This window comes from Loxodonta africana, unplaced genomic scaffold (assembly GCF_030014295.1).
Source record: "Loxodonta africana isolate mLoxAfr1 unplaced genomic scaffold, mLoxAfr1.hap2 scaffold_748, whole genome shotgun sequence".
Taxonomy (NCBI): Eukaryota; Metazoa; Chordata; class Mammalia; order Proboscidea; family Elephantidae; genus Loxodonta; species Loxodonta africana.
This window is the reverse complement of record NW_026975482.1, coordinates 24,657-51,035: the sequence shown is the minus strand read 5'-3', so window position 1 is coordinate 51,035 and position 26,379 is coordinate 24,657. Positions and strand designations below refer to the sequence as shown.

At 49.4% G+C, this 26,379-nt stretch overlaps 16 non-coding genes across 16 annotated transcripts; all 16 read right to left on the bottom strand.

The window, feature by feature from the left end:
* Window positions 1–22: 22 nt before the first annotated feature.
* LOC135230065 (small nucleolar RNA SNORD115) lies at window positions 23–103 on the bottom strand. The gene has a single exon (XR_010320704.1). It is a non-coding gene; the product is annotated as a small nucleolar RNA SNORD115 (small nucleolar RNA).
* A 1,618-nt stretch (window positions 104–1,721) lies between these two features.
* LOC135230086 (small nucleolar RNA SNORD115) lies at window positions 1,722–1,799 on the bottom strand. Its single transcript, XR_010320725.1, has one exon. It is a non-coding gene; the product is annotated as a small nucleolar RNA SNORD115 (small nucleolar RNA).
* A 1,618-nt stretch (window positions 1,800–3,417) lies between these two features.
* LOC135230064 (small nucleolar RNA SNORD115) lies at window positions 3,418–3,498 on the bottom strand. Its single transcript, XR_010320703.1, has one exon. It is a non-coding gene; the product is annotated as a small nucleolar RNA SNORD115 (small nucleolar RNA).
* A 1,618-nt stretch (window positions 3,499–5,116) lies between these two features.
* On the bottom strand, window positions 5,117–5,194 carry LOC135230085 (small nucleolar RNA SNORD115). The gene has a single exon (XR_010320724.1). It is a non-coding gene; the product is annotated as a small nucleolar RNA SNORD115 (small nucleolar RNA).
* A 1,618-nt stretch (window positions 5,195–6,812) lies between these two features.
* Window positions 6,813–6,893, bottom strand: LOC135230063 (small nucleolar RNA SNORD115). Its single transcript, XR_010320702.1, has one exon. It is a non-coding gene; the product is annotated as a small nucleolar RNA SNORD115 (small nucleolar RNA).
* Window positions 6,894–8,511: 1,618 nt separating this feature from the next.
* On the bottom strand, window positions 8,512–8,589 carry LOC135230084 (small nucleolar RNA SNORD115). Its single transcript, XR_010320723.1, has one exon. It is a non-coding gene; the product is annotated as a small nucleolar RNA SNORD115 (small nucleolar RNA).
* Window positions 8,590–10,207: 1,618 nt separating this feature from the next.
* LOC135230062 (small nucleolar RNA SNORD115) lies at window positions 10,208–10,288 on the bottom strand. The gene has a single exon (XR_010320701.1). It is a non-coding gene; the product is annotated as a small nucleolar RNA SNORD115 (small nucleolar RNA).
* A 1,618-nt stretch (window positions 10,289–11,906) lies between these two features.
* LOC135230083 (small nucleolar RNA SNORD115) lies at window positions 11,907–11,984 on the bottom strand. Its single transcript, XR_010320722.1, has one exon. It is a non-coding gene; the product is annotated as a small nucleolar RNA SNORD115 (small nucleolar RNA).
* Window positions 11,985–13,602: 1,618 nt separating this feature from the next.
* Window positions 13,603–13,683, bottom strand: LOC135230061 (small nucleolar RNA SNORD115). The gene has a single exon (XR_010320700.1). It is a non-coding gene; the product is annotated as a small nucleolar RNA SNORD115 (small nucleolar RNA).
* A 1,618-nt stretch (window positions 13,684–15,301) lies between these two features.
* On the bottom strand, window positions 15,302–15,379 carry LOC135230082 (small nucleolar RNA SNORD115). The gene has a single exon (XR_010320721.1). It is a non-coding gene; the product is annotated as a small nucleolar RNA SNORD115 (small nucleolar RNA).
* Window positions 15,380–16,997: 1,618 nt separating this feature from the next.
* LOC135230060 (small nucleolar RNA SNORD115) lies at window positions 16,998–17,078 on the bottom strand. Its single transcript, XR_010320699.1, has one exon. It is a non-coding gene; the product is annotated as a small nucleolar RNA SNORD115 (small nucleolar RNA).
* A 1,618-nt stretch (window positions 17,079–18,696) lies between these two features.
* Window positions 18,697–18,774, bottom strand: LOC135230080 (small nucleolar RNA SNORD115). The gene has a single exon (XR_010320719.1). It is a non-coding gene; the product is annotated as a small nucleolar RNA SNORD115 (small nucleolar RNA).
* A 1,618-nt stretch (window positions 18,775–20,392) lies between these two features.
* Window positions 20,393–20,473, bottom strand: LOC135230089 (small nucleolar RNA SNORD115). Its single transcript, XR_010320728.1, has one exon. It is a non-coding gene; the product is annotated as a small nucleolar RNA SNORD115 (small nucleolar RNA).
* A 1,618-nt stretch (window positions 20,474–22,091) lies between these two features.
* Window positions 22,092–22,169, bottom strand: LOC135230079 (small nucleolar RNA SNORD115). Its single transcript, XR_010320718.1, has one exon. It is a non-coding gene; the product is annotated as a small nucleolar RNA SNORD115 (small nucleolar RNA).
* A 1,618-nt stretch (window positions 22,170–23,787) lies between these two features.
* LOC135230088 (small nucleolar RNA SNORD115) lies at window positions 23,788–23,868 on the bottom strand. The gene has a single exon (XR_010320727.1). It is a non-coding gene; the product is annotated as a small nucleolar RNA SNORD115 (small nucleolar RNA).
* Window positions 23,869–25,486: 1,618 nt separating this feature from the next.
* LOC135230078 (small nucleolar RNA SNORD115) lies at window positions 25,487–25,564 on the bottom strand. The gene has a single exon (XR_010320717.1). It is a non-coding gene; the product is annotated as a small nucleolar RNA SNORD115 (small nucleolar RNA).
* Between the last annotated feature and the right edge of the window lie 815 nt (window positions 25,565–26,379).

Here is a 26,379-nt window from a genome sequence, read left to right as displayed (position 1 = left end):
TAGGGAAAAGGAGTTTCTCTCTGGGCCTCAGCGGGATCCTATTGAGCATGATTTTTATGTCATCATCTCTCTTCGAGACAAGTTGAGGTGTCTTCGTTGACCCGAGACATCTCAATCCCCGGGAGAAATCACCTGAGTCTTCAAGTTCCTCACCACCGATATCGTCCATCCAGCCCGCAATCACGCAGGATGAGAAGGTTCGCACATCCTCTTCCGGTTTCCCGGGGAGTAGCTTGACCCTCATGAAAGCAGGAAAACAGGCTTCGACCTTGCAATCCTTTGAGGAAGGGCAAAGAAGTAAGTCAGACATCAGACGAGAGACATTCATTGCCTAACAGCTATGCTTTTTCCACATATAGCCCAAAAGAGGGACGAAATCAAGACACACACTTCTCGCCCATTAGTGAGACTGCTGACCCTTGACAGAAAGGCAGACGCGTGCCAGATCAAGACAAGGCATAGAGGACTCCGAATGGAGAAAAGTACTCAGGAAGTCCCAGCCAAGAACAGGCTATTCATTTGATCAGCCCCGGCTAATGTCTACGAGGAAGCCGAATCTGTGTCCACAGGCACGGATCCGTGCACGAGCACTTCCAGGAAATGACATCCAAGGGTTCCCAAAACTGGGGATCTTCAAATGAGCTGTGGGACACTCGGAAGAGGGCTTTCACCAAGAATTTGGCCCCAAATTCAACTAGGCATTTCCAGAGTTTGATTTCACCCTTGTGCCATGGAGAGACACAGTCCAGGCCACCTCATTCCCAAAGAATGGGAACACAGGGAACACATCTCCTCCTGTTTATCAACCATCAGAGGATTCCTTGGCACAAAGAGAGCAGGAGTCTTATGGAACCTCTACAGGATTCCAACGAACTCTGTAGGAACACTGATCTCTGCACATGTGCAAGGCAGCACTTACGCCTGCTTTCACTGTCTAGAGCTCCAGGGAAACATGACCTCCTGTGGCATCAACCTGAAAGTGCTCCTGACCCTCGTGTCCCCTTCACACCTGGCATCGACCCTGACTTTAGATTTTCTATGCAGTTATCTGTGCAGCTACCTTTACTTGAAAGCTGGAGCCAGCTATCAGACTACTGAGTCGCTCATCCAATTTCAAGATTCACGGGAAAAGCGCCCCGCAAATCCTGCGAGTCCAGCCGCAACTGACACACGCTTTCAATTACAGCAAGTTGACCAGTCTCCTGTAGAGCTCTGGGCCATTCACATCTCCTAAATATCTTGGGAAAATACATTGTTCTAGTTGGCCGTTTCTCCCATTTCGGTAGGCCCTATCGGACTTGGACCCAGGCTATCGCAGACGACTCCAGCGCACATGTTTCAGCATTCTCTGATTCCTAAGTATCCACCCACGCACATCACCGCCACTTAGTCAACCAGGCAAGGTCAAGCAAACACCAGGGGACATGCCTCAGCCTTGTCAGCAAACCCTACTGCCTTTTGCGGTGTATCCTCACTTGCCTAAGTGTCAGATGGGGCCAGGGCAAATCACGGGAAATCCCTCACCTTTTGTCCTCGCAACGGTGAACTCCTCGGAGGCAGGTTGTGCTAAAGGACACAAAAAGAGGAAAAGAGCCAAGGAATCAGCCTGACCAAAATCGGCCACCCAGGTCTTTTGGATTACTTGGTGCAGGTGAAAGAAATCAAAATGGGAGTCCGCTCTAAAGAAGATCTGGAAGGCTGGGCCAAAGGACTTTCCCACAGGGCCTCAGCATAACCTCTCTGAGCATGATTTTTAGGTCATCATCTCTCTTCCAGACAGATTATGTCATCATTGACCCCAGCCATATCACTCCCCAGGAAAAATCCCCTGAGACCTGAAGATGCTTACCACAAATGTCTTCCTTCCACCCAGGAAGGACAGTGGATGAGAGCGTTCACACATCATCTTCCAGTTTCCCGGGCAGTTGGCTTGACCCCCATGAAAGCGGCACAAGAGACATCGACCTCACTAACCCTTTGAAAAGGGGAAATCAGTAAGACAGAGATCCCAGAAGAGAAACTCACTTCCCTAAGGCTAGGCTTTCAGCCAGACATTCGCGAACACATGGACAAAATCAAGACAGCCATTTGCAACCCACTGGGGAGTCTGCTGACCCATGACAGAAGGAGAGAATCATGCAATATTCAGAAGAAGGCAGAGAGGTCTCTGGATGTAGCAGAAATTTACAGGAGGACCCAGGCAAAAGGAGCCTTTGCCATTGCTTAAGCCTGACTGATGTGTTGAAGGCAGCCAACTATGCGTCCACGGGCACTGTCCAATGTGTGCGGACTCCCGGGAAATGGCACCCAAGAGTCCCCAGCACCGGGGGATCTTCAAATCAGCTGGAGGACATTTGGAAAAGAATAGCTTTCCAAGAATTCTGCCAACACTTGTTAAAATTGCCACAGTCCTTCAACGCTTTCATTTCACCACTGAGCCATGGAGAGACACAATCGAATCTACCTCAGGCCCCAATAATCCCCAGAGAGGGAACACATCTCCTCCCGTATATCAAGCATCAGAGGATCCCGTGGGGCACACGGAAAAGGAGTTCTATGGAATCTCTACAAGATTCCAAAGATCTGTCAAGAAAATGATCTTTCCACATGTGGAAGGCAGCAGTTATGCCTGCATTGCCTGATTAGACCGTCAGCAGATCCTGACCTCCTGTGGTATGAACCTGAAACTAGTCATGACGCTCGCGACCCACGTACCGAATGGTATTGAGCCTGGCATTAGCTTTTTGACTCAGATAGTGGTGCTGCTGCCTTTTCTTGAATGCTACAGCGAGGTGTCAGGCTACTCCAGTCTTCATCCAATACCAAGATGTCTGGGAAAGAGGCCCTGGAGATCCTAAGAGTCCAGTCGCAACTGACACAGGCTTTCAACTAGGGCAAGTCTCTCTGGTTTCTCCAGTAGAGCTGCTACACACTCCCATCCCGTAAAGAGTTGAGAGTTGAAAATATTCTCAAACTTCCGTAGACATACCCGACTGGGAACCGGACTAGCAAAAATTACTCAAGTGGAAATTCTTCTAGGTTCCTGTGCTTCCTAACTATCCACCCGTGCATATCACCGCCACTTGGTCAATCGGTCAGGTCAAGCTCAAAGCAGGGGACACGTCTCAGCTTTTCCACAAAACCCGACTGCCTCTTGGGCTCCATTTTCACTTGTCTAAGTGTCACCAGAGACAAGGGAAAACCGCCGTCATTCACTCACCTTGAGTTCTTTCGGTGGTGAATCTCCTGAAAGCAGGTCTTTCGAAATGACAGAAAAAGACGAAAAGAGCCAAGGAATCAGCATGACCAAAATCGGTCAGGGAGGAGTTTTTGATCACTTGGTGGAGGAAAAAGGGATCCAAACGGGGGTCCCCTCTAAAGCAGATCATTAACGTTAGGGAAAAGGAGTTTCTCTCTGGGCCTCAGCGGGATCCTATTGAGCATGATTTTTATGTCATCATCTCTCTTCGAGACAAGTTGAGGTGTCTTCGTTGACCCGAGACATCTCAATCCCCGGGAGAAATCACCTGAGTCTTCAAGTTCCTCACCACCGATATCGTCCATCCAGCCCGCAATCACGCAGGATGAGAAGGTTCGCACATCCTCTTCCGGTTTCCCGGGGAGTAGCTTGACCCTCATGAAAGCAGGAAAACAGGCTTCGACCTTGCAATCCTTTGAGGAAGGGCAAAGAAGTAAGTCAGACATCAGACGAGAGACATTCATTGCCTAACAGCTATGCTTTTTCCACATATAGCCCAAAAGAGGGACGAAATCAAGACACACACTTCTCGCCCATTAGTGAGACTGCTGACCCTTGACAGAAAGGCAGACGCGTGCCAGATCAAGACAAGGCATAGAGGACTCCGAATGGAGAAAAGTACTCAGGAAGTCCCAGCCAAGAACAGGCTATTCATTTGATCAGCCCCGGCTAATGTCTACGAGGAAGCCGAATCTGTGTCCACAGGCACGGATCCATGCACGAGCACTTCCAGGAAATGACATCCAAGGGTTCCCAAAACTGGGGATCTTCAAATGAGCTGTGGGACACTCGGAAGAGGGCTTTCACCAAGAATTTGGCCCCAAATTCAACTAGGCATTTCCAGAGTTTGATTTCACCCTTGTGCCATGGAGAGACACAGTCCAGGCCACCTCATTCCCAAAGAATGGGAACACAGGGAACACATCTCCTCCTGTTTATCAACCATCAGAGGATTCCTTGGCACAAAGAGAGCAGGAGTCTTATGGAACCTCTACAGGATTCCAACGAACTCTGTAGGAACACTGATCTCTGCACATGTGCAAGGCAGCACTTACGCCTGCTTTCACTGTCTAGAGCTCCAGGGAAACATGACCTCCTGTGGCATCAACCTGAAAGTGCTCCTGACCCTCGTGTCCCCTTCACACCTGGCATCGACCCTGACTTTAGATTTTCTATGCAGTTATCTGTGCAGCTACCTTTACTTGAAAGCTGGAGCCAGCTATCAGACTACTGAGTCGCTCATCCAATTTCAAGATTCACGGGAAAAGCGCCCCGCAAATCCTGCGAGTCCAGCCGCAACTGACACACGCTTTCAATTACAGCAAGTTGACCAGTCTCCTGTAGAGCTCTGGGCCATTCACATCTCCTAAATATCTTGGGAAAATACATTGTTCTAGTTGGCCGTTTCTCCCATTTCGGTAGGCCCTATCGGACTTGGACCCAGGCTATCGCAGACGACTGCAGCGCACATGTTTCAGCATTCTCTGATTCCTAAGTATCCACCCACGCACATCACCGCCACTTAGTCAACCAGGCAAGGTCAAGCAAACACCAGGGGACATGCCTCAGCCTTGTCAGCAAACCCTACTGCCTTTTGCGGTGTATCCTCACTTGCCTAAGTGTCAGATGGGGCCAGGGCAAATCACGGGAAATCCCTCACCTTTTGTCCTCGCAACGGTGAACTCCTCGGAGGCAGGTTGTGCTAAAGGACACAAAAAGAGGAAAGGAGCCAAGGAATCAGCCTGACCAAAATCGGCCACCCAGGTCTTTTGGATTACTTGGTGCAGGTGAAAGAAATCAAAATGGGAGTCCGCTCTAAAGAAGATCTGGAAGGCTGGGCCAAAGGACTTTCCCACAGGGCCTCAGCATAACCTCTCTGAGCATGATTTTTAGGTCATCATCTCTCTTCCAGACAGATTATGTCATCATTGACCCCAGCCATATCACTCCCCAGGAAAAATCCCCTGAGACCTGAAGATGCTTACCACAAATGTCTTCCTTCCACCCAGGAAGGACAGTGGATGAGAGCGTTCACACATCATCTTCCAGTTTCCCGGGCAGTTGGCTTGACCCCCATGAAAGCGGCACAAGAGACATCGACCTCACTAACCCTTTGAAAAGGGGAAATCAGTAAGACAGAGATCCCAGAAGAGAAACTCACTTCCCTAAGGCTAGGCTTTCAGCCAGACATTCGCGAACACATGGACAAAATCAAGACAGCCATTTGCAACCCACTGGGGAGTCTGCTGACCCATGACAGAAGGAGAGAATCATGCAATATTCAGAAGAAGGCAGAGAGGTCTCTGGATGTAGCAGAAATTTACAGGAGGACCCAGGCAAAAGGAGCCTTTGCCATTGCTTAAGCCTGACTGATGTGTTGAAGGCAGCCAACTATGCGTCCACGGGCACTGTCCAATGTGTGCGGACTCCCGGGAAATGGCACCCAAGAGTCCCCAGCACCGGGGGATCTTCAAATCAGCTGGAGGACATTTGGAAAAGAATAGCTTTCCAAGAATTCTGCCAACACTTGTTAAAATTGCCACAGTCCTTCAACGCTTTCATTTCACCACTGAGCCATGGAGAGACACAATCGAATCTACCTCAGGCCCCAATAATCCCCAGAGAGGGAACACATCTCCTCCCGTACATCAAGCATCAGAGGATCCCGTGGGGCACACGGAAAAGGAGTTCTATGGAATCTCTACAAGATTCCAAAGATCTGTCAAGAAAATGATCTTTCCACATGTGGAAGGCAGCAGTTATGCCTGCATTGCCTGATTAGACTGTCAGCAGATCCTGACCTCCTGTGGTATGAACCTGAAACTAGTCATGACGCTCGCGACCCACGTACCGAATGGTATTGAGCCTGGCATTAGCTTTTTGACTCAGATAGTGGTGCTGCTGCCTTTTCTTGAATGCTACAGCGAGGTGTCAGGCTACTCCAGTCTTCATCCAATACCAAGATGTCTGGGAAAGAGGCCCTGGAGATCCTAAGAGTCCAGTCGCAACTGACACAGGCTTTCAACTAGGGCAAGTCTCTCTGGTTTCTCCAGTAGAGCTGCTACACACTCCCATCCCGTAAAGAGTTGAGAGTTGAAAATATTCTCAAACTTCCGTAGGCATACCCGACTGGGAACCGGACTAGCAAAAATTACTCAAGTGGAAATTCTTCTAGGTTCCTGTGCTTCCTAACTATCCACCCGTGCATATCACCGCCACTTGGTCAATCGGTCAGGTCAAGCTCAAAGCAGGGGACACGTCTCAGCTTTTCCACAAAACCCGACTGCCTCTTGGGCTCCATTTTCACTTGTCTAAGTGTCACCAGAGACAAGGGAAAACCGCCGTCATTCACTCACCTTGAGTTCTTTCGGTGGTGAATCTCCTGAAAGCAGGTCTTTCGAAATGACAGAAAAAGACGAAAAGAGCCAAGGAATCAGCATGACCAAAATCGGTCAGGGAGGAGTTTTTGATCACTTGGTGGAGGAAAAAGGGATCCAAACGGGGGTCCCCTCTAAAGCAGATCATTAACGTTAGGGAAAAGGAGTTTCTCTCTGGGCCTCAGCGGGATCCTATTGAGCATGATTTTTATGTCATCATCTCTCTTCGAGACAAGTTGAGGTGTCTTCGTTGACCCGAGACATCTCAATCCCCGGGAGAAATCACCTGAGTCTTCAAGTTCCTCACCACCGATATCGTCCATCCAGCCCGCAATCACGCAGGATGAGAAGGTTCGCACATCCTCTTCCGGTTTCCCGGGGAGTAGCTTGACCCTCATGAAAGCAGGAAAACAGGCTTCGACCTTGCAATCCTTTGAGGAAGGGCAAAGAAGTAAGTCAGACATCAGACGAGAGACATTCATTGCCTAACAGCTATGCTTTTTCCACATATAGCCCAAAAGAGGGACGAAATCAAGACACACACTTCTCGCCCATTAGTGAGACTGCTGACCCTTGACAGAAAGGCAGACGCGTGCCAGATCAAGACAAGGCATAGAGGACTCCGAATGGAGAAAAGTACTCAGGAAGTCCCAGCCAAGAACAGGCTATTCATTTGATCAGCCCCGGCTAATGTCTACGAGGAAGCCGAATCTGTGTCCACAGGCACGGATCCGTGCACGAGCACTTCCAGGAAATGACATCCAAGGGTTCCCAAAACTGGGGATCTTCAAATGAGCTGTGGGACACTCGGAAGAGGGCTTTCACCAAGAATTTGGCCCCAAATTCAACTAGGCATTTCCAGAGTTTGATTTCACCCTTGTGCCATGGAGAGACACAGTCCAGGCCACCTCATTCCCAAAGAATGGGAACACAGGGAACACATCTCCTCCTGTTTATCAACCATCAGAGGATTCCTTGGCACAAAGAGAGCAGGAGTCTTATGGAACCTCTACAGGATTCCAACGAACTCTGTAGGAACACTGATCTCTGCACATGTGCAAGGCAGCACTTACGCCTGCTTTCACTGTCTAGAGCTCCAGGGAAACATGACCTCCTGTGGCATCAACCTGAAAGTGCTCCTGACCCTCGTGTCCCCTTCACACCTGGCATCGACCCTGACTTTAGATTTTCTATGCAGTTATCTGTGCAGCTACCTTTACTTGAAAGCTGGAGCCAGCTATCAGACTACTGAGTCGCTCATCCAATTTCAAGATTCACGGGAAAAGCGCCCCGCAAATCCTGCGAGTCCAGCCGCAACTGACACACGCTTTCAATTACAGCAAGTTGACCAGTCTCCTGTAGAGCTCTGGGCCATTCACATCTCCTAAATATCTTGGGAAAATACATTGTTCTAGTTGGCCGTTTCTCCCATTTCGGTAGGCCCTATCGGACTTGGACCCAGGCTATCGCAGACGACTCCAGCGCACATGTTTCAGCATTCTCTGATTCCGAAGTATCCACCCACGCACATCACCGCCACTTAGTCAACCAGGCAAGGTCAAGCAAACACCAGGGGACATGCCTCAGCCTTGTCAGCAAACCCTACTGCCTTTTGCGGTGTATCCTCACTTGCCTAAGTGTCAGATGGGGCCAGGGCAAATCACGGGAAATCCCTCACCTTTTGTCCTCGCAACGGTGAACTCCTCGGAGGCAGGTTGTGCTAAAGGACACAAAAAGAGGAAAAGAGCCAAGGAATCAGCCTGACCAAAATCGGCCACCCAGGTCTTTTGGATTACTTGGTGCAGGTGAAAGAAATCAAAATGGGAGTCCGCTCTAAAGAAGATCTGGAAGGCTGGGCCAAAGGACTTTCCCACAGGGCCTCAGCATAACCTCTCTGAGCATGATTTTTAGGTCATCATCTCTCTTCCAGACAGATTATGTCATCATTGACCCCAGCCATATCACTCCCCAGGAAAAATCCCCTGAGACCTGAAGATGCTTACCACAAATGTCTTCCTTCCACCCAGGAAGGACAGTGGATGAGAGCGTTCACACATCATCTTCCAGTTTCCCGGGCAGTTGGCTTGACCCCCATGAAAGCGGCACAAGAGACATCGACCTCACTAACCCTTTGAAAAGGGGAAATCAGTAAGACAGAGATCCCAGAAGAGAAACTCACTTCCCTAAGGCTAGGCTTTCAGCCAGACATTCGCGAACACATGGACAAAATCAAGACAGCCATTTGCAACCCACTGGGGAGTCTGCTGACCCATGACAGAAGGAGAGAATCATGCAATATTCAGAAGAAGGCAGAGAGGTCTCTGGATGTAGCAGAAATTTACAGGAGGACCCAGGCAAAAGGAGCCTTTGCCATTGCTTAAGCCTGACTGATGTGTTGAAGGCAGCCAACTATGCGTCCACGGGCACTGTCCAATGTGTGCGGACTCCCGGGAAATGGCACCCAAGAGTCCCCAGCACCGGGGGATCTTCAAATCAGCTGGAGGACATTTGGAAAAGAATAGCTTTCCAAGAATTCTGCCAACACTTGTTAAAATTGCCACAGTCCTTCAACGCTTTCATTTCACCACTGAGCCATGGAGAGACACAATCGAATCTACCTCAGGCCCCAATAATCCCCAGAGAGGGAACACATCTCCTCCCGTACATCAAGCATCAGAGGATCCCGTGGGGCACACGGAAAAGGAGTTCTATGGAATCTCTACAAGATTCCAAAGATCTGTCAAGAAAATGATCTTTCCACATGTGGAAGGCAGCAGTTATGCCTGCATTGCCTGATTAGACTGTCAGCAGATCCTGACCTCCTGTGGTATGAACCTGAAACTAGTCATGACGCTCGCGACCCACGTACCGAATGGTATTGAGCCTGGCATTAGCTTTTTGACTCAGATAGTGGTGCTGCTGCCTTTTCTTGAATGCTACAGCGAGGTGTCAGGCTACTCCAGTCTTCATCCAATACCAAGATGTCTGGGAAAGAGGCCCTGGAGATCCTAAGAGTCCAGTCGCAACTGACACAGGCTTTCAACTAGGGCAAGTCTCTCTGGTTTCTCCAGTAGAGCTGCTACACACTCCCATCCCGTAAAGAGTTGAGAGTTGAAAATATTCTCAAACTTCCGTAGGCATACCCGACTGGGAACCGGACTAGCAAAAATTACTCAAGTGGAAATTCTTCTAGGTTCCTGTGCTTCCTAACTATCCACCCGTGCATATCACCGCCACTTGGTCAATCGGTCAGGTCAAGCTCAAAGCAGGGGACACGTCTCAGCTTTTCCACAAAACCCGACTGCCTCTTGGGCTCCATTTTCACTTGTCTAAGTGTCACCAGAGACAAGGGAAAACCGCCGTCATTCACTCACCTTGAGTTCTTTCGGTGGTGAATCTCCTGAAAGCAGGTCTTTCGAAATGACAGAAAAAGACGAAAAGAGCCAAGGAATCAGCATGACCAAAATCGGTCAGGGAGGAGTTTTTGATCACTTGGTGGAGGAAAAAGGGATCCAAACGGGGGTCCCCTCTAAAGCAGATCATTAACGTTAGGGAAAAGGAGTTTCTCTCTGGGCCTCAGCGGGATCCTATTGAGCATGATTTTTATGTCATCATCTCTCTTCGAGACAAGTTGAGGTGTCTTCGTTGACCCGAGACATCTCAATCCCCGGGAGAAATCACCTGAGTCTTCAAGTTCCTCACCACCGATATCGTCCATCCAGCCCGCAATCACGCAGGATGAGAAGGTTCGCACATCCTCTTCCGGTTTCCCGGGGAGTAGCTTGACCCTCATGAAAGCAGGAAAACAGGCTTCGACCTTGCAATCCTTTGAGGAAGGGCAAAGAAGTAAGTCAGACATCAGACGAGAGACATTCATTGCCTAACAGCTATGCTTTTTCCACATATAGCCCAAAAGAGGGACGAAATCAAGACACACACTTCTCGCCCATTAGTGAGACTGCTGACCCTTGACAGAAAGGCAGACGCGTGCCAGATCAAGACAAGGCATAGAGGACTCCGAATGGAGAAAAGTACTCAGGAAGTCCCAGCCAAGAACAGGCTATTCATTTGATCAGCCCCGGCTAATGTCTACGAGGAAGCCGAATCTGTGTCCACAGGCACGGATCCGTGCACGAGCACTTCCAGGAAATGACATCCAAGGGTTCCCAAAACTGGGGATCTTCAAATGAGCTGTGGGACACTCGGAAGAGGGCTTTCACCAAGAATTTGGCCCCAAATTCAACTAGGCATTTCCAGAGTTTGATTTCACCCTTGTGCCATGGAGAGACACAGTCCAGGCCACCTCATTCCCAAAGAATGGGAACACAGGGAACACATCTCCTCCTGTTTATCAACCATCAGAGGATTCCTTGGCACAAAGAGAGCAGGAGTCTTATGGAACCTCTACAGGATTCCAACGAACTCTGTAGGAACACTGATCTCTGCACATGTGCAAGGCAGCACTTACGCCTGCTTTCACTGTCTAGAGCTCCAGGGAAACATGACCTCCTGTGGCATCAACCTGAAAGTGCTCCTGACCCTCGTGTCCCCTTCACACCTGGCATCGACCCTGACTTTAGATTTTCTATGCAGTTATCTGTGCAGCTACCTTTACTTGAAAGCTGGAGCCAGCTATCAGACTACTGAGTCGCTCATCCAATTTCAAGATTCACGGGAAAAGCGCCCCGCAAATCCTGCGAGTCCAGCCGCAACTGACACACGCTTTCAATTACAGCAAGTTGACCAGTCTCCTGTAGAGCTCTGGGCCATTCACATCTCCTAAATATCTTGGGAAAATACATTGTTCTAGTTGGCCGTTTCTCCCATTTCGGTAGGCCCTATCGGACTTGGACCCAGGCTATCGCAGACGACTCCAGCGCACATGTTTCAGCATTCTCTGATTCCTAAGTATCCACCCACGCACATCACCGCCACTTAGTCAACCAGGCAAGGTCAAGCAAACACCAGGGGACATGCCTCAGCCTTGTCAGCAAACCCTACTGCCTTTTGCGGTGTATCCTCACTTGCCTAAGTGTCAGATGGGGCCAGGGCAAATCACGGGAAATCCCTCACCTTTTGTCCTCGCAACGGTGAACTCCTCGGAGGCAGGTTGTGCTAGAGGACACAAAAAGAGGAAAAGAGCCAAGGAATCAGCCTGACCAAAATCGGCCACCCAGGTCTTTTGGATTACTTGGTGCAGGTGAAAGAAATCAAAATGGGAGTCCGCTCTAAAGAAGATCTGGAAGGCTGGGCCAAAGGACTTTCCCACAGGGCCTCAGCATAACCTCTCTGAGCATGATTTTTAGGTCATCATCTCTCTTCCAGACAGATTATGTCATCATTGACCCCAGCCATATCACTCCCCAGGAAAAATCCCCTGAGACCTGAAGATGCTTACCACAAATGTCTTCCTTCCACCCAGGAAGGACAGTGGATGAGAGCGTTCACACATCATCTTCCAGTTTCCCGGGCAGTTGGCTTGACCCCCATGAAAGCGGCACAAGAGACATCGACCTCACTAACCCTTTGAAAAGGGGAAATCAGTAAGACAGAGATCCCAGAAGAGAAACTCACTTCCCTAAGGCTAGGCTTTCAGCCAGACATTCGCGAACACATGGACAAAATCAAGACAGCCATTTGCAACCCGCTGGGGAGTCTGCTGACCCATGACAGCAGGAGAGAATCATGCAATATTCAGAAGAAGGCAGAGAGGTCTCTGGATGTAGCACAAATTTACAGGAGGACCCAGGCAAAAGGAGCCTTTGCCATTGCTTAAGCCTGACTGATGTGTTGAAGGCAGCCAACTATGCGTCCACGGGCACTGTCCAATGTGTGCGGACTCCCGGGAAATGGCACCCAAGAGTCCCCAGCACCGGGGGATCTTCAAATCAGCTGGAGGACATTTGGAAAAGAATAGCTTTCCAAGAATTCTGCCAACACTTGTTAAAATTGCCACAGTCCTTCAACGCTTTCATTTCACCACTGAGCCATGGAGAGACACAATCGAATCTACCTCAGGCCCCAATAATCCCCAGAGAGGGAACACATCTCCTCCCGTATATCAAGCATCAGAGGATCCCGTGGGGCACACGGAAAAGGAGTTCTATGGAATCTCTACAAGATTCCAAAGATCTGTCAAGAAAATGATCTTTCCACATGTGGAAGGCAGCAGTTATGCCTGCATTGCCTGATTAGACTGTCAGCAGATCCTGACCTCCTGTGGTATGAACCTGAAACTAGTCATGACGCTCGCGACCCACGTACCGAATGGTATTGAGCCTGGCATTAGCTTTTTGACTCAGATAGTGGTGCTGCTGCCTTTTCTTGAATGCTACAGCGAGGTGTCAGGCTACTCCAGTCTTCATCCAATACCAAGATGTCTGGGAAAGAGGCCCTGGAGATCCTAAGAGTCCAGTCGCAACTGACACAGGCTTTCAACTAGGGCAAGTCTCTCTGGTTTCTCCAGTAGAGCTGCTACACACTCCCATCCCGTAAAGAGTTGAGAGTTGAAAATATTCTCAAACTTCCGTAGGCATACCCGACTGGGAACCGGACTAGCAAAAATTACTCAAGTGGAAATTCTTCTAGGTTCCTGTGCTTCCTAACTATCCACCCGTGCATATCACCGCCACTTGGTCAATCGGTCAGGTCAAGCTCAAAGCAGGGGACACGTCTCAGCTTTTCCACAAAACCCGACTGCCTCTTGGGCTCCATTTTCACTTGTCTAAGTGTCACCAGAGACAAGGGAAAACCGCCGTCATTCACTCACCTTGAGTTCTTTCGGTGGTGAATCTCCTGAAAGCAGGTCTTTCGAAATGACAGAAAAAGACGAAAAGAGCCAAGGAATCAGCATGACCAGAATCGGTCAGGGAGGAGTTTTTGATCACTTGGTGGAGGAAAAAGGGATCCAAATGGGGGTCCCCTCTAAAGCAGATCATTAACGTTAGGGAAAAGGAGTTTCTCTCTGGGCCTCAGCGGGATCCTATTGAGCATGATTTTTATGTCATCATCTCTCTTCGAGACAAGTTGAGGTGTCTTCGTTGACCCGAGACATCTCAATCCCCGGGAGAAATCACCTGAGTCTTCAAGTTCCTCACCACCGATATCGTCCATCCAGCCCGCAATCACGCAGGATGAGAAGGTTCGCACATCCTCTTCCGGTTTCCCGGGGAGTAGCTTGACCCTCATGAAAGCAGGAAAACAGGCTTCGACCTTGCAATCCTTTGAGGAAGGGCAAAGAAGTAAGTCAGACATCAGACGAGAGACATTCATTGCCTAACAGCTATGCTTTTTCCACATATAGCCCAAAAGAGGGACGAAATCAAGACACACACTTCTCGCCCATTAGTGAGACTGCTGACCCTTGACAGAAAGGCAGACGCGTGCCAGATCAAGACAAGGCATAGAGGACTCCGAATGCAGAAAAGTACTCAGGAAGTCCCAGCCAAGAACAGGCTATTCATTTGATCAGCCCCGGCTAATGTCTACGAGGAAGCCGAATCTGTGTCCACAGGCACGGATCCGTGCACGAGCACTTCCAGGAAATGACATCCAAGGGTTCCCAAAACTGGGGATTTTCAAATGAGCTGTGGGACACTCGGAAGAGGGCTTTCACCAAGAATTTGGCCCCAAATTCAACTAGGCATTTCCAGAGTTTGATTTCACCCTTGTGCCATGGAGAGACACAGTCCAGGCCACCTCATTCCCAAAGAATGGGAACACAGGGAACACATCTCCTCCTGTTTATCAACCATCAGAGGATTCCTTGGCACAAAGAGAGCAGGAGTCTTATGGAACCTCTACAGGATTCCAACGGACTCTGTAGGAACACTGATCTCTGCACATGTGCAAGGCAGCACTTACGCCTGCTTTCACTGTCTAGAGCTCCAGGGAAACATGACCTCCTGTGGCATCAACCTGAAAGTGCTCCTGACCCTCGTGTCCCCTTCACACCTGGCATCGACCCTGACTTTAGATTTTCTATGCAGTTATCTGTGCAGCTACCTTTACTTGAAAGCTGGAGCCAGCTATCAGACTACTGAGTCGCTCATCCAATTTCAAGATTCACGGGAAAAGCGTCCCGCAAATCCTGCGAGTCCAGCCGCAACTGACACACGCTTTCAATTACAGCAAGTTGACCAGTCTCCTGTAGAGCTCTGGGCCATTCACATCTCCTAAATATCTTGGGAAAATACATTGTTCTAGTTGGCCGTTTCTCCCATTTCGGTAGGCCCTATCGGACTTGGACCCAGGCTATCGCAGACGACTGCAGCGCACATGTTTCAGCATTCTCTGATTCCTAAGTATCCACCCACGCACATCACCGCCACTTAGTCAACCAGGCAAGGTCAAGCAAACACCAGGGGACATGCCTCAGCCTTGTCAGCAAACCCTACTGCCTTTTGCGGTGTATCCTCACTTGCCTAAGTGTCAGATGGGGCCAGGGCAAATCACGGGAAATCCCTCACCTTTTGTCCTCGCAACGGTGAACTCCTCGGAGGCAGGTTGTGCTAAAGGACACAAAAAGAGGAAAAGAGCCAAGGAATCAGCCTGACCAAAATCGGCCACCCAGGTCTTTTGGATTACTTGGTGCAGGTGAAAGAAATCAAAATGGGAGTCCGCTCTAAAGAAGATCTGGAAGGCTGGGCCAAAGGACTTTCCCACAGGGCCTCAGCATAACCTCTCTGAGCATGATTTTTAGGTCATCATCTCTCTTCCAGACAGATTATGTCATCATTGACCCCAGCCATATCACTCCCCAGGAAAAATCCCCTGAGACCTGAAGATGCTTACCACAAATGTCTTCCTTCCACCCAGGAAGGACAGTGGATGAGAGCGTTCACACATCATCTTCCAGTTTCCCGGGCAGTTGGCTTGACCCCCATGAAAGCGGCACAAGAGACATCGACCTCACTAACCCTTTGAAAAGGGGAAATCAGTAAGACAGAGATCCCAGAAGAGAAACTCACTTCCCTAAGGCTAGGCTTTCAGCCAGACATTCGCGAACACATGGACAAAATCAAGACAGCCATTTGCAACCCGCTGGGGAGTCTGCTGACCCATGACAGCAGGAGAGAATCATGCAATATTCAGAAGAAGGCAGAGAGGTCTCTGGATGTAGCACAAATTTACAGGAGGACCCAGGCAAAAGGAGCCTTTGCCATTGCTTAAGCCTGACTGATGTGTTGAAGGCAGCCAACTATGCGTCCACGGGCACTGTCCAATGTGTGCGGACTCCCGGGAAATGGCACCCAAGAGTCCCCAGCACCGGGGGATCTTCAAATCAGCTGGAGGACATTTGGAAAAGAATAGCTTTCCAAGAATTCTGCCAACACTTGTTAAAATTGCCACAGTCCTTCAACGCTTTCATTTCACCACTGAGCCATGGAGAGACACAATCGAATCTACCTCAGGCCCCAATAATCCCCAGAGAGGGAACACATCTCCTCCCGTATATCAAGCATCAGAGGATCCCGTGGGGCACACGGAAAAGGAGTTCTATGGAATCTCTACAAGATTCCAAAGATCTGTCAAGAAAATGATCTTTCCACATGTGGAAGGCAGCAGTTATGCCTGCATTGCCTGATTAGACTGTCAGCAGATCCTGACCTCCTGTGGTATGAACCTGAAACTAGTCATGACGCTCGCGACCCACGTACCGAATGGTATTGAGCCTGGCATTAGCTTTTTGACTCAGATAGTGGTGCTGCTGCCTTTTCTTGAATGCTACAGCGAGGTGTCAGGCTACTCCAGTCTTCATCCAATACCAAGATGTCTGGGAAAGAGGCCCTGGAGATCCTAAGAGTCCAGTCGCAACTGACACAGGCTTTCAACTAGGGCAAGTCTCTCTGGTTTCTCCAGTAGAGCTGCTACACACTCCCATCCCGTAAAGAGTTGAGAGTTGAAAATATTCTCAAACTTCCGTAGGCATACCCGACTGGGAACCGGACTAGCAAAAATTACTCAAGTGGAAATTCTTCTAGGTTCCTGTGCTTCCTAACTATCCACCCGTGCATATCACCGCCACTTGGTCAATCGGTCAGGTCAAGCTCAAAGCAGGGGACACGTCTCAGCTTTTCCACAAAACCCGACTGCCTCTTGGGCTCCATTTTCACTTGTCTAAGTGTCACCAGAGACAAGGGAAAACCGCCGTCATTCACTCACCTTGAGTTCTTTCGGTGGTGAATCTCCTGAAAGCAGGTCTTTCGAAATGACAGAAAAAGACGAAAAGAGCCAAGGAATCAGCATGACCAGAATCGGTCAGGGAGGAGTTTTTGATCACTTGGTGGAGGAAAAAGGGATCCAAATGGGGGTCCCCTCTAAAGCAGATCATTAACGTTAGGGAAAAGGAGTTTCTCTCTGGGCCTCAGCGGGATCCTATTGAGCATGATTTTTATGTCATCATCTCTCTTCGAGACAAGTTGAGGTGTCTTCGTTGACCCGAGACATCTCAATCCCCGGGAGAAATCACCTGAGTCTTCAAGTTCCTCACCACCGATATCGTCCATCCAGCCCGCAATCACGCAGGATGAGAAGGTTCGCACATCCTCTTCCGGTTTCCCGGGGAGTAGCTTGACCCTCATGAAAGCAGGAAAACAGGCTTCGACCTTGCAATCCTTTGAGGAAGGGCAAAGAAGTAAGTCAGACATCAGACGAGAGACATTCATTGCCTAACAGCTATGCTTTTTCCACATATAGCCCAAAAGAGGGACGAAATCAAGACACACACTTCTCGCCCATTAGTGAGACTGCTGACCCTTGACAGAAAGGCAGACGCGTGCCAGATCAAGACAAGGCATAGAGGACTCCGAATGGAGAAAAGTACTCAGGAAGTCCCAGCCAAGAACAGGCTATTCATTTGATCAGCCCCGGCTAATGTCTACGAGGAAGCCGAATCTGTGTCCACAGGCACGGATCCGTGCACGAGCACTTCCAGGAAATGACATCCAAGGGTTCCCAAAACTGGGGATTTTCAAATGAGCTGTGGGACACTCGGAAGAGGGCTTTCACCAAGAATTTGGCCCCAAATTCAACTAGGCATTTCCAGAGTTTGATTTCACCCTTGTGCCATGGAGAGACACAGTCCAGGCCACCTCATTCCCAAAGAATGGGAACACAGGGAACACATCTCCTCCTGTTTATCAACCATCAGAGGATTCCTTGGCACAAAGAGAGCAGGAGTCTTATGGAACCTCTACAGGATTCCAACGAACTCTGTAGGAACACTGATCTCTGCACATGTGCAAGGCAGCACTTACGCCTGCTTTCACTGTCTAGAGCTCCAGGGAAACATGACCTCCTGTGGCATCAACCTGAAAGTGCTCCTGACCCTCGTGTCCCCTTCACACCTGGCATCGACCCTGACTTTAGATTTTCTATGCAGTTATCTGTGCAGCTACCTTTACTTGAAAGCTGGAGCCAGCTATCAGACTACTGAGTCGCTCATCCAATTTCAAGATTCACGGGAAAAGCGCCCCGCAAATCCTGCGAGTCCAGCCGCAACTGACACACGCTTTCAATTACAGCAAGTTGACCAGTCTCCTGTAGAGCTCTGGGCCATTCACATCTCCTAAATATCTTGGGAAAATACATTGTTCTAATTGGCCGTTTCTCCCATTTCGGTAGGCCCTATCGGACTTGGACCCAGGCTATCGCAGACGACTCCAGCGCACATGTTTCAGCATTCTCTGATTCCTAAGTATCCACCCACGCACATCACCGCCACTTAGTCAACCAGGCAAGGTCAAGCAAACACCAGGGGACATGCCTCAGCCTTGTCAGCAAACCCTACTGCCTTTTGCGGTGTATCCTCACTTGCCTAAGTGTCAGATGGGGCCAGGGCAAATCACGGGAAATCCCTCACCTTTTGTCCTCGCAACGGTGAACTCCTCGGAGGCAGGTTGTGCTAAAGGACACAAAAAGAGGAAAAGAGCCAAGGAATCAGCCTGACCAAAATCGGCCACCCAGGTCTTTTGGATTACTTGGTGCAGGTGAAAGAAATCAAAATGGGAGTCCGCTCTAAAGAAGATCTGGAAGGCTGGGCCAAAGGACTTTCCCACAGGGCCTCAGCATAACCTCTCTGAGCATGATTTTTAGGTCATCATCTCTCTTCCAGACAGATTATGTCATCATTGACCCCAGCCATATCACTCCCCAGGAAAAATCCCCTGAGACCTGAAGATGCTTACCACAAATGTCTTCCTTCCACCCAGGAAGGACAGTGGATGAGAGCGTTCACACATCATCTTCCAGTTTCCCGGGCAGTTGGCTTGACCCCCATGAAAGCGGCACAAGAGACATCGACCTCACTAACCCTTTGAAAAGGGGAAATCAGTAAGACAGAGATCCCAGAAGAGAAACTCACTTCCCTAAGGCTAGGCTTTCAGCCAGACATTCGCGAACACATGGACAAAATCAAGACAGCCATTTGCAACCCGCTGGGGAGTCTGCTGACCCATGACAGCAGGAGAGAATCATGCAATATTCAGAAGAAGGCAGAGAGGTCTCTGGATGTAGCACAAATTTACAGGAGGACCCAGGCAAAAGGAGCCTTTGCCATTGCTTAAGCCTGACTGATGTGTTGAAGGCAGCCAACTATGCGTCCACGGGCACTGTCCAATGTGTGCGGACTCCCGGGAAATGGCACCCAAGAGTCCCCAGCACCGGGGGATCTTCAAATCAGCTGGAGGACATTTGGAAAAGAATAGCTTTCCAAGAATTCTGCCAACACTTGTTAAAATTGCCACAGTCCTTCAACGCTTTCATTTCACCACTGAGCCATGGAGAGACACAATCGAATCTACCTCAGGCCCCAATAATCCCCAGAGAGGGAACACATCTCCTCCCGTATATCAAGCATCAGAGGATCCCGTGGGGCACACGGAAAAGGAGTTCTATGGAATCTCTACAAGATTCCAAAGATCTGTCAAGAAAATGATCTTTCCACATGTGGAAGGCAGCAGTTATGCCTGCATTGCCTGATTACACTGTCAGCAGATCCTGACCTCCTGTGGTATGAACCTGAAACTAGTCATGACGCTCGCGACCCATGTACCGAATGGTATTGAGCCTGGCATTAGCTTTTTGACTCAGATAGTGGTGCTGCTGCCTTTTCTTGAATGCTACAGCGAGGTGTCAGGCTACTCCAGTCTTCATCCAATACCAAGATGTCTGGGAAAGAGGCCCTGGAGATCCTAAGAGTCCAGTCACAACTGACACAGGCTTTCAACTAGGGCAAGTCTCTCTGGTTTCTCCAGTAGAGCTGCTACACACTCCCATCCCGTAAAGAGTTGAGAGTTGAAAATATTCTCAAACTTCCGTAGGCATACCCGACTGGGAACCGGACTAGCAAAAATTACTCAAGTGGAAATTCTTCTAGGTTCCTGTGCTTCCTAACTATCCACCCGTGCATATCACCGCCACTTGGTCAATCGGTCAGGTCAAGCTCAAAGCAGGGGACACGTCTCAGCTTTTCCACAAAACCCGACTGCCTCTTGGGCTCCATTTTCACTTGTCTAAGTGTCACCAGAGACAAGGGAAAACCGCCGTCATTCACTCACCTTGAGTTCTTTCGGTGGTGAATCTCCTGAAAGCAGGTCTTTCGAAATGACAGAAAAAGACGAAAAGAGCCAAGGAATCAGCATGACCAGAATCGGTCAGGGAGGAGTTTTTGATCACTTGGTGGAGGAAAAAGGGATCCAAATGGGGGTCCCCTCTAAAGCAGATCATTAACGTTAGGGAAAAGGAGTTTCTCTCTGGGCCTCAGCGGGATCCTATTGAGCATGATTTTTATGTCATCATCTCTCTTCGAGACAAGTTGAGGTGTCTTCGTTGACCCGAGACATCTCAATCCCCGGGAGAAATCACCTGAGTCTTCAAGTTCCTCACCACCGATATCGTCCATCCAGCCCGCAATCACGCAGGATGAGAAGGTTCGCACATCCTCTTCCGGTTTCCCGGGGAGTAGCTTGACCCTCATGAAAGCAGGAAAACAGGCTTCGACCTTGCAATCCTTTGAGGAAGGGCAAAGAAGTAAGTCAGACATCAGACGAGAGACATTCATTGCCTAACAGCTATGCTTTTTCCACATATAGCCCAAAAGAGGGACGAAATCAAGACACACACTTCTCGCCCATTAGTGAGACTGCTGACCCTTGACAGAAAGGCAGACGCGTGCCAGATCAAGACAAGGCATAGAGGACTCCGAATGGAGAAAAGTACTCAGGAAGTCCCAGCCAAGAACAGGCTATTCATTTGATCAGCCCCGGCTAATGTCTACGAGGAAGCCGAATCTGTGTCCACAGGCACGGATCCGTGCACGAGCACTTCCAGGAAATGACATCCAAGGGTTCCCAAAACTGGGGATTTTCAAATGAGCTGTGGGACACTCGGAAGAGGGCTTTCACCAAGAATTTGGCCCCAAATTCAACTAGGCATTTCCAGAGTTTGATTTCACCCTTGTGCCATGGAGAGACACAGTCCAGGCCACCTCATTCCCAAAGAATGGGAACACAGGGAACACATCTCCTCCTGTTTATCAACCATCAGAGGATTCCTTGGCACAAAGAGAGCAGGAGTCTTATGGAACCTCTACAGGATTCCAACGAACTCTGTAGGAACACTGATCTCTGCACATGTGCAAGGCAGCACTTACGCCTGCTTTCACTGTCTAGAGCTCCAGGGAAACATGACCTCCTGTGGCATCAACCTGAAAGTGCTCCTGACCCTCGTGTCCCCTTCACACCTGGCATCGACCCTGACTTTAGATTTTCTATGCAGTTATCTGTGCAGCTACCTTTACTTGAAAGCTGGAGCCAGCTATCAGACTACTGAGTCGCTCATCCAATTTCAAGATTCACGGGAAAAGCGTCCCGCAAATCCTGCGAGTCCAGCCGCAACTGACACACGCTTTCAATTACAGCAAGTTGACCAGTCTCCTGTAGAGCTCTGGGCCATTCACATCTCATAAATATCTTGGGAAAATACATTGTTCTAGTTGGCCGTTTCTCCCATTTCGGTAGGCCCTATCGGACTTGGACCCAGGCTATCGCAGACGACTCCAGCGCACATGTTTCAGCATTCTCTGATTCCTAAGTATCCACCCACGCACATCACCGCCACTTAGTCAACCAGGCAAGGTCAAGCAAACACCAGGGGACATGCCTCAGCCTTGTCAGCAAACCCTACTGCCTTTTGCGGTGTATCCTCACTTGCCTAAGTGTCAGATGGGGCCAGGGCAAATCACGGGAAATCCCTCACCTTTTGTCCTCGCAACGGTGAACTCCTCGGAGGCAGGTTGTGCTAAAGGACACAAAAAGAGGAAAAGAGCCAAGGAATCAGCCTGACCAAAATCGGCCACCCAGGTCTTTTGGATTACTTGGTGCAGGTGAAAGAAATCAAAATGGGAGTCCACTCTAAAGAAGATCTGGAAGGCTGGGCCAAAGGACTTTCCCACAGGGCCTCAGCATAACCTCTCTGAGCATGATTTTTAGGTCATCATCTCTCTTCCAGACAGATTATGTCATCATTGACCCCAGCCATATCACTCCCCAGGAAAAATCCCCTGAGACCTGAAGATGCTTACCACAAATGTCTTCCTTCCACCCAGGAAGGACAGTGGATGAGAGCGTTCACACATCATCTTCCAGTTTCCCGGGCAGTTGGCTTGACCCCCATGAAAGCGGCACAAGAGACATCGACCTCACTAACCCTTTGAAAAGGGGAAATCAGTAAGACAGAGATCCCAGAAGAGAAACTCACTTCCCTAAGGCTAGGCTTTCAGCCAGACATTCGCGAACACATGGACAAAATCAAGACAGCCATTTGCAACCCACTGGGGAGTCTGCTGACCCATGACAGCAGGAGAGAATCATGCAATATTCAGAAGAAGGCAGAGAGGTCTCTGGATGTAGCAGAAATTTACAGGAGGACCCAGGCAAAAGGAGCCTTTGCCATTGCTTAAGCCTGACTGATGTGTTGAAGGCAGCCAACTATGCGTCCACGGTCACTGTCCAATGTGTGCGGACTCCCGGGAAATGGCACCCAAGAGTCCCCAGCACCAGGGGATCTTCAAATCAGCTGGAGGACATTTGGAAAAGAATAGCATTCCAAGAATTCTGCCAACACTTGTTAAAATTGCCACAGTCCTTCAACGCTTTCATTTCACCACTGAGCCATGGAGAGACACAATCGAATCTACCTCAGGCCCCAATAATCCCCAGAGAGGGAACACATCTCCTCCCGTATATCAAGCATCAGAGGATCCCGTGGGGCACACGGAAAAGGAGTTCTATGGAATCTCTACAAGATTCCAAAGATCTGTCAAGAAAATGATCTTTCCACATGTGGAAGGCAGCAGTTATGCCTGCATTGCCTGATTAGACTGTCAGCAGATCCTGACCTCCTGTGGTATGAACCTGAAACTAGTCATGACGCTCGCGACCCACGTACCGAATGGTATTGAGCCTGGCATTAGCTTTTTGACTCAGATAGTGGTGCTGCTGCCTTTTCTTGAATGCTACAGCGAGGTGTCAGGCTACTCCAGTCTTCATCCAATACCAAGATGTCTGGGAAAGAGGCCCTGGAGATCCTAAGAGTCCAGTCGCAACTGACACAGGCTTTCAACTAGGGCAAGTCTCTCTGGTTTCTCCAGTAGAGCTGCTACACACTCCCATCCCGTAAAGAGTTGAGAGTTGAAAATATTCTCAAACTTCCGTAGGCATACCCGACTGGGAACCGGACTAGCAAAAATTACTCAAGTGGAAATTCTTCTAGGTTCCTGTGCTTCCTAACTATCCACCCGTGCATATCACCGCCACTTGGTCAATCGGTCAGGTCAAGCTCAAAGCAGGGGACACGTCTCAGCTTTTCCACAAAACCCGACTGCCTCTTGGGCTCCATTTTCACTTGTCTAAGTGTCACCAGAGACAAGGGAAAACCGCCGTCATTCACTCACCTTGAGTTCTTTCGGTGGTGAATCTCCTGAAAGCAGGTCTTTCGAAATGACAGAAAAAGACGAAAAGAGCCAAGGAATCAGCATGACCAAAATCGGTCAGGGAGGAGTTTTTGATCACTTGGTGGAGGAAAAAGGGATCCAAATGGGGGTCCCCTCTAAAGCAGATCATTAACGTTAGGGAAAAGGAGTTTCTCTCTGGGCCTCAGCGGGATCCTATTGAGCATGATTTTTATGTCATCATCTCTCTTCGAGACAAGTTGAGGTGTCTTCGTTGACCCGAGACATCTCAATCCCCGGGAGAAATCACCTGAGTCTTCAAGTTCCTCACCACCGATATCGTCCATCCAGCCCGCAATCACGCAGGATGAGAAGGTTCACACATCCTCTTCCGGTTTCCCGGGGAGTAGCTTGACCCTCATGAAAGCAGGAAAACAGGCTTCGACCTTGCAATCCTTTGAGGAAGGGCAAAGAAGTAAGTCAGACATCAGACGAGAGACATTCATTGCCTAACAGCTATGCTTTTTCCACATATAGCCCAAAAGAGGGACGAAATCAAGACACACACTTCTCGCCCATTAGTGAGACTGCTGACCCTTGACAGAAAGGCAGACGCGTGCCAGATCAAGACAAGGCATAGAGGACTCCGAATGGAGAAAAGTACTCAGGAAGTCCCAGCCAAGAACAGGCTATTCATTTGATCAGCCCCGGCTAATGTCTACGAGGAAGCCGAATCTGTGTCCACAGGCACGGATCCGTGCACGAGCACTTCCAGGAAATGACATCCAAGGGTTCCCAAAACTGGGGATTTTCAAATGAGCTGTGGGACACTCGGAAGAGGGCTTTCACCAAGAATTTGGCCCCAAATTCAACTAGGCATTTCCAGAGTTTGATTTCACCCTTGTGCCATGGAGAGACACAGTCCAGGCCACCTCATTCCCAAAGAATGGGAACACAGGGAACACATCTCCTCCTGTTTATCAACCATCAGAGAATTCCTTGGCACAAAGAGAGCAGGAGTCTTATGGAACCTCTACAGGATTCCAACGAACTCTGTAGGAACACTGATCTCTGCACATGTGCAAGGCAGCACTTACGCCTGCTTTCACTGTCTAGAGCTCCAGGGAAACATGACCTCCTGTGGCATCAACCTGAAAGTGCTCCTGACCCTCGTGTCCCCTTCACACCTGGCATCGACCCTGACTTTAGATTTTCTATGCAGTTATCTGTGCAGCTACCTTTACTTGAAAGCTGGAGCCAGCTATCAGACTACTGAGTCGCTCATCCAATTTCAAGATTCACGGGAAAAGCGCCCCGCAAATCCTGCGAGTCCAGCCGCAACTGACACACGCTTTCAATTACAGCAAGTTGACCAGTCTCCTGTAGAGCTCTGGGCCATTCACATCTCCTAAATATCTTGGGAAAATACATTGTTCTAGTTGGCCGTTTCTCCCATTTCGGTAGGCCCTATCGGACTTGGACCCAGGCTATCGCAGACGACTCCAGCGCACATGTTTCAGCATTCTCTGATTCCTAAGTATCCACCCACGCACATCACCGCCACTTAGTCAACCAGGCAAGGTCAAGCAAACACCAGGGGACATGCCTCAGCCTTGTCAGCAAACCCTACTGCCTTTTGCGGTGTATCCTCACTTGCCTAAGTGTCAGATGGGGCCAGGGCAAATCACGGGAAATCCCTCACCTTTTGTCCTTGCAACGGTGAACTCCTCGGAGGCAGGTTGTGCTAAAGGACACAAAAAGAGGAAAAGAGCCAAGGAATCAGCCTGACCAAAATCGGCCACCCAGGTCTTTTGGATTACTTGGTGCAGGTGAAAGAAATCAAAATGGGAGTCCGCTCTAAAGAAGATCTGGAAGGCTGGGCCAAAGGACTTTCCCACAGGGCCTCAGCATAACCTCTCTGAGCATGATTTTTAGGTCATCATCTCTCTTCCAGACAGATTATGTCATCATTGACCCCAGCCATATCACTCCCCAGGAAAAATCCCCTGAGACCTGAAGATGCTTACCACAAATGTCTTCCTTCCACCCAGGAAGGACAGTGGATGAGAGCGTTCACACATCATCTTCCAGTTTCCCGGGCAGTTGGCTTGACCCCCATGAAAGCGGCACAAGAGACATCGACCTCACTAACCCTTTGAAAAGGGGAAATCAGTAAGACAGAGATCCCAGAAGAGAAACTCACTTCCCTAAGGCTAGGCTTTCAGCCAGACATTCGCGAACACATGGACAAAATCAAGACAGCCATTTGCAACCCACTGGGGAGTCTGCTGACCCATGACAGAAGGAGAGAATCATGCAATATTCAGAAGAAGGCAGAGAGGTCTCTGGATGTAGCACAAATTTACAGGAGGACCCAGGCAAAAGGAGCCTTTGCCATTGCTTAAGCCTGACTGATGTGTTGAAGGCAGCCAACTATGCGTCCACGGGCACTGTCCAATGTGTGCGGACTCCCGGGAAATGGCACCCAAGAGTCCCCAGCACCGGGGGATCTTCAAATCAGCTGGAGGACATTTGGAAAAGAATAGCTTTCCAAGAATTCTGCCAACACTTGTTAAAATTGCCACAGTCCTTCAACGCTTTCATTTCACCACTGAGCCATGGAGAGACACAATCGAATCTACCTCAGGCCCCAATAATCCCCAGAGAGGGAACACATCTCCTCCCGTATATCAAGCATCAGAGGATCCCGTGGGGCACACGGAAAAGGAGTTCTATGGAATCTCTACAAGATTCCAAAGATCTGTCAAGAAAATGATCTTTCCACATGTGGA